The sequence below is a fragment of the Myxocyprinus asiaticus genome, chromosome 23, assembly GCF_019703515.2.
Source record: "Myxocyprinus asiaticus isolate MX2 ecotype Aquarium Trade chromosome 23, UBuf_Myxa_2, whole genome shotgun sequence".
NCBI classification, from domain to species: domain Eukaryota; kingdom Metazoa; phylum Chordata; class Actinopteri; order Cypriniformes; family Catostomidae; genus Myxocyprinus; species Myxocyprinus asiaticus.
The window spans coordinates 35,736,509-35,753,160 of record NC_059366.1 but is presented as its reverse complement, the minus strand read 5'-3'; the positions used below and the strand labels follow the sequence as shown (position 1 = coordinate 35,753,160).

The 16,652-nt window shown below is 37.2% G+C and overlaps 1 protein-coding gene across 3 annotated transcripts in view; it reads left to right on the top strand.

Moving 5' to 3' along the window:
• LOC127413888 (phosphofurin acidic cluster sorting protein 2-like) overlaps window positions 1-16,652 on the top strand; it is a 52,557-nt gene that overhangs the window by 9,948 nt on the left and 25,957 nt on the right. The window lies entirely within an intron of this gene.

Sequence of the window (16,652 nt, the reverse complement as noted above, 5' to 3'; positions counted from 1 at the left end):
TCCTTTAATGTAATATTCAGTGTAATGAAGCCTTTTCTTTTGGCAAATAAACTTGACAAGCATTGTAAGTTGACCTCTGGGAGAAAATGGTTAAAGTAAATGTATGATTATGTGAGACTGACAGGACATTAAGAGCAGGGCCAGTGGAGAAGTTGATGCACAAGTTAGTAGGGGTGTAACGATGCATCAATTAAATAACCAACGATGCGATGTCATTGGTGCAATGCGTAAACATTGATGTATATTTTATTAAGATGCACCTTTATTTTGACACTTTAATGCCAGCCACGTCCTTATGCATTTCCGTCAGGTGATGCAGCAACCTTATGATATTCATCTCGATTTATAAGCACTAAATATGCTTTTCATGTGGGACACGGATGGGCACAGAGTGATTGAAGCCTGAAGTTGTGCTCTGCTATATCCGTGTGCGCACCAATTTATATTTTGGTTGCATTTGTGATATAAAAATATATATAATATCGTAATATTGATCGCTGGCCCCTGAATTGAATCAAAATTGTATCGCGGCAGACTTTAAAGTATTGGCAAACATCGGATTGCTGGCTAAGATAATCGATGTACTGTAAGATCGTATCGTGATGAAACTTGTGATTTACACCCCTACAAGTTAGAAACCTGATCTTACACTGTTCTTAAGTTCACCACCAGGACCTCAAATACACACTAGCCTTTATAGTGACTCTGTGCTGCAGCATGTATGTGTGAACCCCTTATGGTCCTTTATATTTTCTCAAGTGGTCATCATTTTCAGTAAAAACAATAGATCTCTTTCCCTCTCTCTTTCTCTTTCTCTCTCTGTCATTGAAAAGGCTGTGCTAGGCTGTCATATTTGTGTGTGTTGGTGGAGTGTGTGCTGCGTTCTCACCCAGAGGGAATAAACAGTCATGCCTTTGTCTTTGTGTCTTTAACACACCCACAGCCATTCTTACACACACACTGACAGGAGCTGGAAAAATAGCTATATTGTGTACAGTTGTGCTCAAAAGTTTGCATACCCTTGGAGAATTGCTAATATATGTACCATTTTTAAAGAAAACATGAGTGAGCAGGCAAAACACATTTCTTTTATTTCTTATGGGATTCATATTCAACTGTAGGTTATAACAGATTGGCACAATCATAAAACAAAACATGGCAACAAAGAAAAAAATTAAATGACCCCTGTTAAAAAAATCTGCATACCCTTAGTTCTTAATACTATGTATTACCCCCTTTAGCATCAATGACAGCATGCAGTCTTTTGTAATAGTTGTCTATGAGGCCCCAAAATCTTGCAGGTGGTATAGCTGCCCATTCGTCTTGGCAAAATGCCTCCAGGTCATGCAAAGTCTTTGGTCATCTTGCATGAACCGCACGTTTGAGATCTCCCCTGAGTGGCTTGATGATATTAAGGTCAGGAGACTGTGAAGGCCACTCCAGAACCTTCACCTTTTTCTGCTGTAACCACTGGAGGGTCAACTTGGCCTTGTGCTTAGGGTCATTGTCGTGCTGGAAAGTCCCAAGAGCGTCCCATTCGCAGCTTTTGTGCAGAAGAATGCAAATTGTCTGCCAGTATTTTCTGATAACATGCTGCATTCATCTTGCCATCAATTTTCACAAGATTCCCCATGCCTTTAGAGCTCACACCCCCCCCCCCCAAAACGTCAGTGAGCCACCACCATGCTTCACAGTGGAGATGGTATTCTTTTCACTATAGGCCTTGTTGACCCCTCTCCAAACATAGCGCTTATGGTTGTGACCATAAAGCTCTATTTTTGTCTTGTCACTCCAAATTACAGTGTGCCAGAAGGTGTGAGGCGTGTTAAGGTGTTGTCGGGCATATTGTAACCAGCCTTTTTTGTGGCATTGGCGCAGTAAAGTCTTCTTTCTGGCAACTTGAACATGCAGCTCATTTTTGTTCAAGTATCGTCGTATTGTACTCCTTGAAACAACCACAATGTCTTTTTCCAGAGCAGCCTGTATTTCTCCTGAGGTTATCTGTGGGTTTTTCTTTGTATCCCAAACAATTCTTCTGGCAGTTGTGGCTGAAATCTTTCTTGGTCTACCTGACCTTGGCTTGGTATCAAGAGATCCCCGAATTTTCCACTTCTTAAGTGATTGAACAGTACTGACTGGCATTTTCAAGGTTTTGGATATCTTTTTATATCCTTTTCCATCTTTATAAAGTTCCATTACCTTGTTACGCAGGTCTTTTGACAGTTCTTTTTTTGCTCCCCATGGCTCAGTATCTAGCATGCTCAGTGCATCCACATGAGGGCTAACAAACTCATTGACTATTTATACACAGAAACTAATTGCAATTTAAAACGCCACAGGTGTGGGAAATTAACCTTTAATTGCCATTTAAACCTGTGTGTCACCTTGTGTGTCTGTAACAAGGCCAAACATTCAAGGGTATGTAAACTTTTGATCAGGGCCATTTGGGTGATTTCTGTTACCATTATAATTTAAAAAGGAGCCAAACAACTATGTGATGATAAATGGCTTCATATGATCACTATCCTTAAATAAAAGACCAAATGCCAAAATTTCACAATTTCTGCCAGGGTATACAAACTTTTGAGCACAACTGTTTATAGAAAGTGCTGTTTTGCTTTGCAGCATGTCCCTCTATTGTGTTGTGTATTGTGTGTGCAAGTGTGTTCTTGATTTGGAGGGATAACAGATGCTTCAGTTTTAAATGTCTTTAATTGGAAGAAGAATGATGATGCAACTCTTTTATTGCACATGCTCTGTGTTGTTGCTTATACTCATTTTTTTAAAAGTATGTGACATTTATTGTATGCATTTATGTATTTTTTTTATACCTCCTAATTATATTGATTATATGATTAATACTTACATTAAAAATAAATAGATACACACACACACACACACACACACACACACACACACACACACACTGTATATCGATCCCTTGTTTTCTTAAATGTTGTCTGGAAGAACAGCAAAGAAAAAATTGAAACTGTTTCTATGTGCATATAACAGTAAAGGAACTGACATACACACACTCGAGTGCACAGTTATCTGCTTATTCAGCACTTACTGTTAGACAAGGGGCAGGTGTGTATGTGTGTAGGTCAGGTTTTGCCTACATTTACACACACTGGGCAGCCAGCAGTCCCCATGAAGGAAAAAGGGCTGAAAACATAGTGTCTTAATTAAAATGTAGAAATGCATAAATTTTTGTGTGAGGGTTAGGTTTAGGGGTAGGGGTTAGGGGATAGAAAATATCATTAGCTCAGTATAAAAACAATGAAGTCAATGGAAAGTTCCCACCATGAAAGAAAAATAAACTTGTGTATGTGTATTTTGCTCTCTGTCTGTGTTTGTTTGTTTCTTGTTTCTTCAGATTCCAGTCTGGTCAATTCTGGAGGTTTTGTGACAGTAACACAAACACACACACACACACACACACACACACACACCCCTGCCCCTCAATAGCTTGTCCAGCCCGATCTCATGAAAAGTCGTACATAATTTACGAGTTGGCTATTTCGTATAGTCGCGCACAATGTTGTTCGCATAAACTCGTACGACTTCATCACGTGCAAATTCCCGGATGTCTAATGCAGATGTAAGCATGACTTCCGCACACGTGGTGTTAAGTACATACTTATTAATATTATGCCGAAACCCCTTATCTAAACTTAACCAATCAGTAGAGTGTGTAAACATGATAGGAAGCTGTTGTGTGTAACAGAAGCAAGTAATTGTTGTGTATTAGATGGAAACGATGTCCAGCGACGTCATTAGCTGTAGTGAAAGTCGTAGGAATTCAAACAAGTGCAGTCGCACGATATCATATTCCTGATGATTTCGCCATGAGAGTGTGTTGGCTTGTCAAACAGACCATGTAGAATTTGAGCCACAGTCTTTTCTGAATGTTTCATGTCATGTTCTTCATAATCGTGAATGAAGAAATTTGCTTAGTTTGCATCTAACAATACCTGTTCATAATTTGCAAGGAAAATTGGTGCATTAAGTGCAAAATATATTTAGTTAGACTTCTGTGTTGAAAAGAATCAAACATGTGAACATAGTGGTGTTGTATAGCAAAGATGTGCTGGTCACTGAATTTGTTAATTATTTGCATGAGGCAAAATAAAGCCATTACTCCTATTTCAGACTGTTTTCACAGTCTCAAACTAAACTAATCCAGATGAGATTAGAATAGACGTAACTAGACTGGAGTAATGAAACTTCTCAATATTAAAATAGTCTAAATTAAAATCCTGTCTCAAGCTATATTAGTCTTCACTAAACTAAGCTGCTCTACACTTGTCTAACCCACACACTGGTTAACTATGGTAAATTAACCGCACCTTACTAACACACCTGGAATACACCTTTCATAGCGCTTCCCAGAAATAAAAAACCCATACTCCCATTGCTGGTATTCAAAGTCTGCACCTGCCTAAATCCAACCTGGTCTCATAGTGAAAACATGACTCTGTCCACAGTATTCTCAGTGTCAATGTAAACAAGTTCACTGAAACTGAGGTGAGATACAAACAGACATTTTCAGACTTATTTATTGTGAACATTGAAGTGTTTGTTCAGAGTTACTTGTTTTATGTTTTCATCAAAAAGTGCCTTGTTGGGGCCTGGGTAGCTCAATGGTAAAAGACGCTGGCTACCACCCCTGGAGTTCACTAGTTCGAATCCCAGGGCGTGCTGAGTGACTCCAGCCAGGTCTCCTAAGCAACCAAATTAGCCCGGTTGCTAGGGAGGGTAGAGTCACATGGGGTAACCTCCTCGTGGTCACTATAATGTGGTTCTTTCTCGGTGGGGCGCGTGGTGAGTTGAGTGCAGATGCCACGGTGGATGGCCCCCACATGCGCTATGTCTCCGTGGCAACACGCTCAACAAGCCACGTGATAAGATGCGCAGGTTAATGGTCTCAGACGCGGAGGCAACTGGGATTCGTCCTCCTCCACCCGGATTGAGGCGAATCACTACACCACCACGAGGACTTAAAATCGCACTGGGAATTGGGCATTCCAAATTGGGTAAAAAGAAAAAAAAAAAAAAAATAAAAATATATATATATATATTTGCTTTGTTCTCGCAGTCACTTAAATAAGAGTGTGTGTGCTCTCTCCCTCTATCACACACGTGCAGCGGGCGCCCAGAGTTGGTTAAAATTAAACTGATAGGTTTAAATGGCAAACGAACATGTATTTATGACATGTATATGTATGACTACAGAGAACACTTCAATATGAAAACAAGCAAATCCCGTGCATTTAAGGTGATTTAGACATCCCGGTCTGACATTTTTAAAGTCCCGTTCGGGGGTAAGGACGTATTGTCACCCTAAACAAGCAGATATTACAGATTTTCCAACTTGCATTACAACTTTGGTGAATGGTAGATCCAGTTATATATATATATATATATATATATATCAGTGAGCCAAACGTGCTATACATCATGTACATTTTGAAATGCAAAAATGTTGTCATGTTCACGTAAATTTCATGAGATCAGACTGGTACTTCTATTCTGTGCTTTATATCCAATTTATAACTTTAGTAACCAATCCATTGTCTGTACTCTGTACAGCATTGCAATCAGTACTTTAGTTGAGAATATGTGGTAAATGGAGTTGTGAGTGATTTAGGTCCATTGTTAGCTTGTCCAATGAAAGATTTTTCCACTACACTACAGTTTGACAGGAGTTAAAACAGTATCTGTTCCAAATTAACCAAATTTTTTTTTATATATATAAAAACAATTATCTTAAATATATTTAATGTACAAATAGAAAATATCAGTTCACAATTTTAAGTCAGCTGCAGTGTTTTCTGTTCTGTGTTTCAGATGTGTTTACTTTATTCTTCTCTACTGTAAAGCGTGTGAATGTTTTTCTGTACTCTGTAGGACTTAAATATCATGTACAGTGGCTCCAAGAAGTGTTTGGACACTTAAGCACACTTTAAAATGTCATTGCATTTGATAACAAAATGTCAAACCAAGTCACATCTGCAAGCAAATTATGCTTGGCCTTTTCTCAAAACTATCTTTGATTTTTCTAACCAACTGATCCCAAAGTGATGAAGTTTCACAGGTGTCCTAGTAACCACAGGTAGTTCATTACATTAACAATGGATATGTTTGACAACAGAAAGTGTCCAAATACATTTTGTCTTAATTTTGACAGTCTTTTGATTTACAATTTCAAACCTAACAAGCTTCTTTGGTGCAATGCTTTGCTCTACAACTGTGCTTGTTCTATCTTTCGATAAAGTAAATGCAGCAAAATGCAGTAGAGGTACACAGTGCTTGTGATTCTGAGCAGCATTTCTGTACTTGTGTGTGTGACCCACTGAGAATGTAGGAAAATGTAGGTCAGTTGTTCTTGAGCAAGAGAGATGCATGTGTATGTTGACTAGAAAGTTTTCTGCATGTGTTTGTGTTTAACTGCAGTTCTCTGGAAGTTAACACCACAACTGTGACTAATGAGCTGAATTAAGTAAACTGAGTGTGTGCAAGTAAACGTGTGCTTGTACTTGGGTGAAATACAAAGGGATACATCTGTTCATGTTCTCCTGTCTGTTTTAAAGACTTGGATTAAACTGATGTCTTCTGTCTGTCTGTCCAAGAGGATCAATGGTAGTTTATTCCATCTCTGTTATTCACATGTCAGGGACTCCTGTAATCTCTCCTGGGTGAAATAACTTCAGATATACATGTACTGTGCACAAAGTACTGTTTATAAATTTAATCTCTCTCTCTCTCTGTAATCTTCTCCAAGTACATATGTGAGTTTCTCTGTATCAGACAGTTTATGGAATGAATGATGAAATGTTTCAAATTGGTTAAAGAATGTTGCTCTGACAGTCTAGTACTTTGGGCAAATACGTTTCTCATCTTCTATTTGTTTTGTATCACACTGTCTGCATATCCTTCTGTGCTCTCTTGGTAACCAGGAACTGTGATGTCTTCCTCGCTCTATCTCTAGATCATGGTCACTTTGTCTATATTTAGACAGGATCTTTCTTTAAATTATTAAATTGATAAGTAATTTGCGAATTTGGTAGTTCTGTTTAGGGTCGAATAGCATTGGAGTTTGTTGTGAAGGTCAAATTCAGTTTTTAATGTTTCACTGTGATCATGCTTTAGGCTTTTGTCAATTTCTTTAACATTAAGTTTAGATTTGTAATTGGAGTTGATTTCAAATTTGGTTTCATTAATAATTTTCAGAGCGAGAATATTCAGAGGATATGATACAGCAGGGGTTTCGTTGGCTAGGAGGGCTTTATATTTGATAGATTCTGGATCAAACTGTTTGAGATGATGCCAGAATTGTATGACTTTTATCTGAATTTCAATGTTTAGGGGGTATAGACCTAATTCAGCCCTACAGGCACTGTTTGAGTTGCTTCTGTGTACACCTAAAATGTTTTTTGCAAATTCCAGTTGCATTTTTTCTATTGGAGTTTTAGCCCAATGGTGAAAATTTGTCATGGGTCCCAATATTTCACATCCATATAATAATATTGATTTTATAATAGAATAATATAATTTTGTCCAAATTGTAATTGGTAATTTTATTTTGCCGAATCGTGATTTGATGGCTTAAGATGCCCTCCGAGCCTTTTCACTCAATGTTTTTACAGCCAGATTAAATCCTCCAGATGCACTTATTTCATTGCCCATAACTGTAGGTGGCGCTGTGTTGTAAGACCTCTCCTCTGTAAGTGAACTGGAATCGGTTCCCTGAGATCTGGGATGTTCTGTGTTCAATACAAGTTAAGCTCAATCGACAGCATTTGTAGCATTATGTTAATAACTGCAAAAAATATTTTCAACTCGTTTATTTCAAAAAAGCAAAAGGCCTGGTTACAGTAAGGCACTTACAATGGAAGTGAATGGGGCCTTTCCATAAACAGTAAAATACACTGTTTCAAAAGTATAGCCACAGGACATAAAAATATGTGTTAACATGATTTAAGTGATAAAATCCTGTTATTTATATGTGTAAATATCCAATTTCCAACTTTGTTGCCATGATGATGCAATGTGAGTGATTTTTATCACTAAAATCATTAACATATAATGTTTATGTCTTGTGGCTATACTTCTGAAACTGTGTGTATTTTAATGTTTATGGGCTGGCCCCATTCAAAACTTTATAAAGTCCCAGAGCTTCAGTATGGTATCAGACTTTTGGGCTCCTCTGTACATACCAAACCATTAAACACAACAGAACAGTGTGTTTGTGTGTGTGTTGCACTTCCATCAATTACACTAAAGAGTAGGCTTTCAAACTGAGCTAATTCAAATGAAACTGAACTTATTAGAATTGTGTGCAAGAGTCTGTCTAAGTTCTTTGCTTCCACAGTGAATGTAGGTCAGCTCTCTGGGGTTTACTCACATCAGACACGTACAGAATATTTGGACCATCATTCTGATGAGATCACACACACACACACACACACACACACATATGGTTCCAGCAAATGGCCTTTAAAAACCTCACTCACTCTGGAGGGTGCATACTGTAATGTTTTCATTAAAGGTGAAGTGTGTCATTTATGCATTTACTTATTTGGCAGACATTTTCATCCAAAGCGACGTACAGTGCATTGAGTTTATACGTGTTTTATCAGTTTGTGTGTTCCCTGGGAATCAAACCCATGACCTTGGCATTCCTAGCACCATGTTCTACCAGTTTTGCTAGCAGCACCAAACAGAACTGGCAGAAAAAAAAATGACTTCAAATATTCTTCCTTATCCTCTTATTGTTTGGATAAGCAAGTAGTCCCACCTTAAATTCCATGGCTTAAGTGTCCATTGGTTGAGCCAATATTGTTATGTGCATCCCATTAGTTTGGGCTGCTCAAACAGATTGCAATTTCATTTGGTGTCGCTAGCAGTGCAAAAATGACACACTTCATACTGAATCAAGATGAAATTCATAGTTTTTTTTTTTTTTCTGCTGATGTATTTGTTTCTGAAATGGCTGTTAGTGCTACATAGGCATGGGATCAATGCCTTTTTCATGCATCGATATTTTCCTGATGATTATTGCTCTATCTGCATTTTTTCAGATATAGATAGGGCTACCTGTTGATGCATCGAACCCTTAAATCTACTGCAAAGGCTTACAAGTATAACGTCCAGGAGTCTGTAGTAAAAGTGATGCCCTCCGCCTTTTGAAGCTGCGTATGCACAATAGTCTTTGTTTCTCTTTTTTATGTATTTCTCAACACAATGTTATTAAGTATGAGTGGCAGGGTAACTAAACTCTGGTTTCATTTCAACCTGGTCTCATAGAATGAATGTTACTCTATATACATTTTGCAGACTGACTTGTACGTGCCGCTTTTTACGTTTCGCAGCAGTTTCCTGGTGAAATGAACACTAGAGGCGCTACAACAGCTGTGTGGTTTAATCACTGTCAAACAAATCATGAGTACAATTGCTGATTTTGATTTTATAAAAATTTATTTTTCACTCAATTACACACCCCCCGCCCACATGATATGATATCAAAACACTTTTACTTTAACGCATGATTTTAAAATGAAACATTTTAACACTTGTATTACAGACCCACCTACATAAACAGGTAGGTCTTTAGCTTGCTTGGTAGCTCACCTGATAGAGGGTTGGACTTTGAGCTCGACGGCCGCAGTTCAAATCCAGACAAAGGTGCACAAAACTGAAGTTGAATAGAAGTGACACAAAATGACATGGTTGCTTCAGTTAATGTGTTTACTTTTTCTTTTTTATTTCAAATTTGTATTTTAAAACACTATCTGTTAGGGTTAGGTGTTGGTTAAGGGTAAGCATGTCTGTTTTGTTAAACTGTCATTTATCTTTCCAGACACTATTGGTTAGGTTTAGTGTAAAGTTTTAGGTTAGGTAGGTACGTTTTATTCATTAAAACCTCCATCTAAAATTCGCCTTAAAAACCTTGTCTGATTACAACCTAATTTCACTTGGTTTTGGTGCCCACCACTGGACATTTCACCTGAAAACTGCAGCCAAACGTGTAATGAAGCAGGTAATTTCAATTTGCAAAAATGTTGCAATGCTCACGTAAATTTTATGAGACCAGGCTGTTTCATTTAGTCTAACATGTTTTAAAAAAGGACTCCCCACCACGTTTATCGGCTGCATATATGAAGTATAACTATAAAGGTTGCTAAATTTGTTAGCTTCTTGGCCTGTGGCAAGTCAATTGATACATTTTTCCTATAGGGTTCAAAGCTTCCGCAGTTGTAGGTTGTACCCATTTACTGCCTTCTTTTGCACATCACTACCATTTGTCTTGATATCTTTTCATATGGAATATTAGATTGATTGTGTTCCTGGAGTATGGCAATTCTGCCTTGCATGTTTTACACAGTGTTTTTGATTTCCAGGTATTGGCCAGCTCTATCAACTCAGAATCCGAAATGACTCCAAACCTCACTTTGATTGCCCTTTCCCCAAAACTCTCCCATGTGTTTATCCGCCCTAACATTATCTGACCCCAGCTTAGCTGACCCTAGCTTAGCTGGGATATGTGAAAAAAAGAATTTCACTGTATATGTGCAAATGTATAATGTGTGATAAATAAATATAATTATAATTATATTATAAATTATCCACAACAAAACACCATGCAAAACACCAGCTGCACGTACTGTATGTAGGGGTGACAGAGGTGACGATAACTTAGTATTAGTATTAAGTACAGTAAATGTTTTATCACCCCCTTGTAGTCTTGCAAAGCTATTATGCCAGACTACACTTACAGAAGGCAAACTGTGAATTGAAAGCACACAAATTAGTCTTCCAGTTTAAGTGTAGGCTAATGATAATTTATTGATGCCTCAAAAATGTATCAAGAAAATAACATGCCGATCAATAATCAATGTATCAGATTTAACAGCAAAAATCTACACTTTTGTTTCTGTCAGGGTGTGAAATAATGGTATCAGATCTTGTCACTGACCTTCCACACTTACAGTTACAGTACTGCCTGTGTGGGTGTGTATGTAACTTGAGTCAGGAATGATGAGAGCTGAGATTTTCTGATGTGTAATGAATGAAATTGACTTTGGTCTTATTTCTTTTGTGATTGGAGAGGCCTTGCAGCATCTGTCAAAGAGAAACACACATGCATAGAGTGCATAGCAGAGTGTGTGTAATGGAGCTGTGATTGAGTTTGTATCCAGTCGAGTGGAGTGAGACATGTTGGTCTTTAACTCCAGAGCAGATGAACAGTCTATTTTGGTGGGAGCGGTTATTGAAGGCTAGTAGATATTTTATAAGAGGTTATAAGTAGTTATTAGAGGGATTTGATTGTCTGTGTGTGTGTGTGTGTGTGTGTGTGTGTGTGTGTGTGTGTGTGTGTGTGTGTGTGTGTGTGTGTGTGCGGCCATTGTTTCCTGTAGTATTTGTTGGTGGTCTCAGTTATTAAACTCTAATATATCTTTTCACATCAATTATAATTATTAAAGGAATGTTTCACACAAAATGATACAATAAATCTCTCATAATTTACTCACCCACATGTCATATCATACTTAAATGACTTTCTTATGCGGAACACAAACAAAGATATTTTGAAGGATGAATGATGTGTTTTTGTCAGTACAATGTTAGTCAATGGGGTCCAACATTTTTAAGCTCCAAAAAGGATAAAGGCAGTAGAAAAGTAATTCATAGGACTCAATTGGTTAAATCCATGAAGTGATATGATAGGTCTGAAGTGAAATTCAGTTCTTATTCACCAAAAATCTTCACTTCCGCCCAGCTCTCCTATGTATGTTCATTAAAAAAAAGCTTGTACATGCATCCTCGTGCTTGACGCATACGCATTTGAATGTTCTCAAAAAAACATGGCAGGGTTTCTATGCTTCCTGGAAATCCTGGAAAACCTGGGATTTTGCAAAGCAGTTTTCCAGTCATGGATAAGTCATGGAAAATTAGCAAAATACCTAAATGTCCTGGAAAATAATTATTTGTCTTGGAAAATATTTTAGTATGATACATTTTTTTGATTGTGTGCCTGACAAAGTTTTTGTACAAGTATTGATATAGTGCATTTCTTTTCCCGTTCCAACACTGCTGCAGTGTTAACTACAAAAACATTTGAATTACCCAAAGTTTATGGAGTAAGCTTTACACAACGATGACGGTCGGACCACAGATTAAAATAAAAATAAATGAATTCATACCCTGAGGTGGTAGTGTGGTGATGTGACCTTTACACCTCAGTATGTAAATTAATTTTCAATAATTCAACGATCGGAGTCTGCTTATACTGCCATTACCATGTGTTGGGCCCTATGATTTCCACAATGTGGAAAACATAGATAAAATAATTTAATCCTGTCATAAAAATTGCATTAGCTTTAAAATGCAGAATGTCATGGAATTTGACATATTTGATACGAAAGTTAATGTTTGAATGTACAATTAATCTAATAAAAAACTTGATTTGTCCCAAGTGTGATTATTAAACCGCAAAAGAATGTGATTTAATAAAAATAAAAAGCCGGCTGCTCATACGCTGAAAGCACCTTATCGGGAGCATCACGTGCGCTCTGGGTGTGTATGTGTGTATTAAATCAGTGTTTCTCAACTGGGGGTTAGGGTTATTAGTCGGCTGATGAAGGCTTTTGTTGGCAATTAAATGATAGTCTATGTATTCCATTTCAAGAGTGTAGTCCATCAAGAGAAAAAGGTGATGCAGGCAGAGATCAATGAGGTATCGCAGTTCAACCTGCAGGTCATTTCGGTGAGGTTCAGTGGGGTCCATCCTAAATCCAAGGTTCAGGCAGTGGCATATGAAGTATCCGATGTCTTCCAGTTGGAGTTGGCATGAGTTCATCCTCTGAAGTCAAAAGACTGAAGTGATGTCTGGTTAGCACCGGCTGTAGTTTGTCGTCGCTATGTATTAATTATCCAGTTCACTATCTGAATATTTTTACTATATAATGAAACGTCATTTTGTGGGCATGTGAGGAGTTGCGTTTGTCAGCAGCTAGAGTTTGTTGGTACAAAAATATTATGATGGACAGAATATTTAAACTGGTTACATAAAATATTCTATAAAAGCAAAATACTCTGAATAGGCTACTTTAAAACGCTACCATCTCTATAGGGGGGTCCTTGATACGAGTACTCAAAAAAAGGTTGAGAACCACTATATACACAGTATGTCACAGATGACAGTGAGCAGAGCGCTCTGAAGCATGCAGCACATACAGATTATATATTTATTTTAATGTGGTTTAATAATCACGCTGGGACAAGTAGCAAACTACTTTTCCGAAGGTGAGAAACTACAATCAAAAATACACAGAAACGCCAAAATAAAAGATCAATTTAAATGGACGCGTGAAATGAGAAAAAGATTGTTTAATGCAATTAAATAATAATAGTAATAATAATAATGTATTAAAGCAGTATCTCACATTTGTGATGTTCTGTTGTGCAGCACTTAATTTGACAAAAAAAAAAAAAAAAATGTATCTCCATTGTTGTTTCGGATTGTGTTGAGGATTTTGTAGAAAAGCACTTCATTTGATAAAAATAATGCAATTTTATGTTGAAAAATTGTATTTACTTAAAATAATTCAATTTTTATTTAATTAATGTTTTAACAAATTAATTTGATTAGACACCATTTCTTTTATGAAATTTAATTCAACTGTTGAAAAAAATAACACTCCAATAACCACAATTTTAATGACCTCTCATGTGTTTTTGCTTAAATATTACAACCGTGTGACACATAAAATGTCCTGGAAATGTCCTGGAAAAGTGTGCCTTGAAAAGAGTGGGAACCCTGCATGAGTGTGGGTGATACAAACGGCATGAGGATGAGTAAATGATAAGAGAATTATAATTTTTGTGTGAACCATCCCTTGTGAATTTCTGCATCATTTACAATAATAAAATTAAGCACAATAAATCCCCTCTTCCACAATTTTCCCCAATGCAATAAAATGAAAAATAAATACTAAATAATTTTAACTAATGTAATGCAAAACAAAAAAAAAAAGAAAAAGACATTTATATTGAAAAGTACATTTGCAAGTATAACAATTCAGTATACATCATGTTTGGCATATTTTTTATTTATTTTATTTTTTATTTTTTACATGTACTGTATGTATTGCATTAAAGAGATTTTTTTTTCCTTTGGCCTTCAGTACTAAAAATTGGTCACAAACATTATGAAAATTTTACAATGCAAAAAATCTTTGGATTTTGGGGTGAAATATGACTTTGGACATTTCTTTGCGATTAACCCTATAAGTTCTGTTTTAACTTGACGGACTGTGATTTTTGTATTTGAAGAGAACTCCTGAGGTAGTCGGTCACAGTCACACAAACAAACCATTCTTTTTTTTATCTTTGAAAAATAGCTTTTAAATTGTGTTTGTGTGTGTTTGAGTTTATGTAAAGAACCACTGTGTATTTCTTTATTGTGGTCAGAGTTAGCATGCTAGTCCCTCAGGGAGAAGAATAGCTTTTGTTTGTGTGTGTCAAAGTTAGAATGTGTGAACAATACCAGCCTTCAGATCACTGAGGGTGCAGAGAGGTTGTACTGTGTGCCCGTCACACACTCTCACACTCACACACTCTTTCTAGACCTCATAGTAACTGCTATGTGATCTGAATGTATAAAGCATTTCTCATTAATATTCTTTTAGGTGCATGTAGGGGCTCTATCTTTCTATTGGCTTTCCTCTCTGTTCAGGCCGCACTGTGTTGCATGGGCCTTCAGGGGCCCCTGTGGTCCACTGATCACCTCCCACTGTGACATTCTTAACGATACTGACTCATCTCCACTCTGGCTCATTCCACGCATGATTGACTCTCTCTCTCGTTCTCTCTCTCTGGATGGGGTACCCTCCTTCTGTCAGTACTTAATCCTAGAAGTGTTTGAATTTCAGATGAGTATGTAGAATTCGTCTCACATTTTCACAGACAACTTTTCTCATTTGCATTATCACTGAGGTTGGCTCAGTTCCAAAACCTACTGATCTGCCTATTTAAGCAGAATTTTAAGGCATCACTTCTGACTCAGACATCTTCGTTTGGCCTAATATTTTGGCAACATCATGTGTATTCTTCACGGAGTAGCCAATCCCAAATGCATTGCGACGAGCTTGTTGGAAAAAAAATCAATCACTCCAAGATGGCAGGCAAAACGCAAGAAATCTTGATTGTAAATATGCTTATAATTCATTCAGCACCAAAAAGTATAGGTTAAAAGCTTAAATGTAATACTAATAAAAAATTGACTACAATTCCCAATATTTATGTATGATGTAGCTATTTTTGCACTTAGTAGAGTATCGCATTGTGAGCTTAGTTTAGCAATATGCTTATTCCAAATTCTATTGAAATCAATTGTGAGTTTGAGTAGTTGAGAGTTGCTGTCTATGTAGCATGTTCCAAATTGATCACTTATGAGGTTCCATGTCAGTTCAGTTGCTGCCTTAAAAGCCAGCGAGGCATCTTATTAGGTTTTGGAACAGAGGCAATGTATGTCTGTGGTAAAGTACAGTATTCTGGTAAAAAGCAGTCAAAGCGAGAGTTTATGTATTCAAAAGGGTACAAGCAAGAGGGCATATTTTTTTGTTTTAACAGAATGACGTCAATTTCTCTTGGCTGAAATTACGTGCTCTTAATGGAAGGTTTGGTAAACAGTTTTGTATAAATGTTTCCAAGGGACCGAAATCCCTGAAGCCCACTTCGTTAGCCTCATGAGTTCCAGCTGTGCTTTGGAATGATCTGTCCCAGTTGGAAGCTAGCACTATGTTTCTGTATTCAGCTCCAGTACACCTGAATCAACCTATGCTGTACATTTTTAAAACTCCCAGCTGCATATCTGTGTCACAGTTTAAAAAAAATTAGTAATCTGGGTTTTAAAGTGAAAAGAGAGTAATCTGGGTTTTGGTTTAGTGTGGAAGCAGTTCTCTATAGACCATCTGCTTTTGGGGTGGCTGGGTGTTTTTAAATACATGTGCTTAATTTTCTTTTTTAAATTAATGTTGTTGTTTTTTTATATAATATAAACTACTAAGGGAAACCAGCAGAGAGTTAAAGGGAAAGTTCACCCAAAAATGGAAAATCATTGAGTCGCCGTCATGTTCCAAATCCATAAATGACCGAAAGGATAATAAAAGCAGTCTATACGACCACTTTCAAGACTTCTGGAGTCATACGATAGCTTTAGTTGAGGAACAGACCAAAATTTAAGTTGTTATTAAACAACTTAAAATCTCCCTTTCTGTCATAGCTCTCAAATCAGTCTTGAGAGTCTGGACATTCTCCTAAACTTCTTTTGTGTTCCACGTAAGAAATTCATACGGGTTTGGAATGAAATGAGGGTGTACAAGGATTTTTGACTAGACTCCTTGACTTGAATTTAGAGGAACACATGATTTATGGCCTGGTCTTGCCTATATGTGACCACCAGACACCTGGCTTTTAAAATATTTCACGTGTAACCAGCACATGCTGGAGGTTACGGCGAATGAGACAGCTGAGGACAGAGCTGTCTTCAAGCTCCACTTATACATTACACAGTTCATTACACAGACAGCTGTTTGATTGGCCAAATGTTACGTGTAATCATGTATTTGTGTAAATAAAGCTGCTGT